General features: G+C 44.8%; 1 non-coding gene across 1 annotated transcript; it reads right to left on the bottom strand.

Annotated features, from left to right (window-relative positions):
* Positions 1-271: 271 nt before the first annotated feature.
* Positions 272-1,078, bottom strand: TGME49_459290 (the record flags this gene model as incomplete). The annotated part of the gene is made up of 1 exon (XR_001974273.1): positions 272-1,078. It is a non-coding gene; the product is annotated as an 18S ribosomal RNA (ribosomal RNA).

Raw genomic sequence — 1,078 nt, 5'->3', positions numbered from 1 at the left:
TGATTCCTGATGAATCGATTCAGGATGAAGGCGTTGTTGTTTCAAATAGCTCAAGAGTATCATCAGAAACTGGTGTTGCTGTTAAGGCTCACCAGGCGACCAAAAAACGTCGCGTTTTGATGTAGAACCTTGAGTGAGGCAGGCTTACACTTCTGTTTATGCCATAAAACACGAAAGAGGCCGGAAAATAGACGGTTGATTGAGTGTTTTTTTGGTGTTTTCGAGGTGGTCTGTCTCAGGAACATATTAACCTGGTTGATCCTGCCAGTAGTCATATGCTTGTCTTAAAGATTAAGCCATGCATGTCTAAGTATAAGCTTTTATACGGCTAAACTGCGAATGGCTCATTAAAACAGTTATAGTTTATTTGATGGTCTTTACTACACTGGATAACCGTGGTAATTCTATGGCTAATACATGCGCACATGCCTCTTCCCCTGGAAGGGCAGTGTTTATTAGATACAGAACCAACCCACCTTCCGGTGGTCCTCAGGTGATTCATAGTAACCGAACGGATCGCGTTGACTTCGGTCTGCGACGGATCATTCAAGTTTCTGACCTATCAGCTTTCGACGGTACTGTATTGGACTACCGTGGCAGTGACGGGTAACGGGGAATTAGGGTTCGATTCCGGAGAGGGAGCCTGAGAAACGGCTACCACATCTAAGGAAGGCAGCAGGCGCGCAAATTACCCAATCCTGATTCAGGGAGGTAGTGACAAGAAATAACAACACTGGAAATTTCATTTCTAGTGATTGGAATGATAGGAATCCAAACCCCTTTCAGAGTAACAATTGGAGGGCAAGTCTGGTGCCAGCAGCCGCGGTAATTCCAGCTCCAATAGCGTATATTAAAGTTGTTGCAGTTAAAAAGCTCGTAGTTGGATTTCTGCTGGAAGCAGCCAGTCCGCCCTCAGGGGTGTGCACTTGGTGAATTCTAGCATCCTTCTGGATTTCTCCACACTTCGTTGTGTGGAGTTTTTTCCAGGACTTTTACTTTGAGAAAATTAGAGTGTTTCAAGCAGGCTTGTCGCCTTGAATACTGCAGCATGGAATAATAAGATAGGATTTCGGCCCTA

The sequence above is a fragment of the Toxoplasma gondii genome (assembly GCF_000006565.2).
Source record: "Toxoplasma gondii ME49 unplaced genomic scaffold asmbl.525, whole genome shotgun sequence".
Lineage (NCBI taxonomy): Eukaryota > Apicomplexa > Conoidasida > Eucoccidiorida > Sarcocystidae > Toxoplasma > Toxoplasma gondii.
The sequence above is the reverse complement of the archived record's forward strand: the minus strand, read 5'-3'. Positions and strand labels throughout refer to the sequence as shown.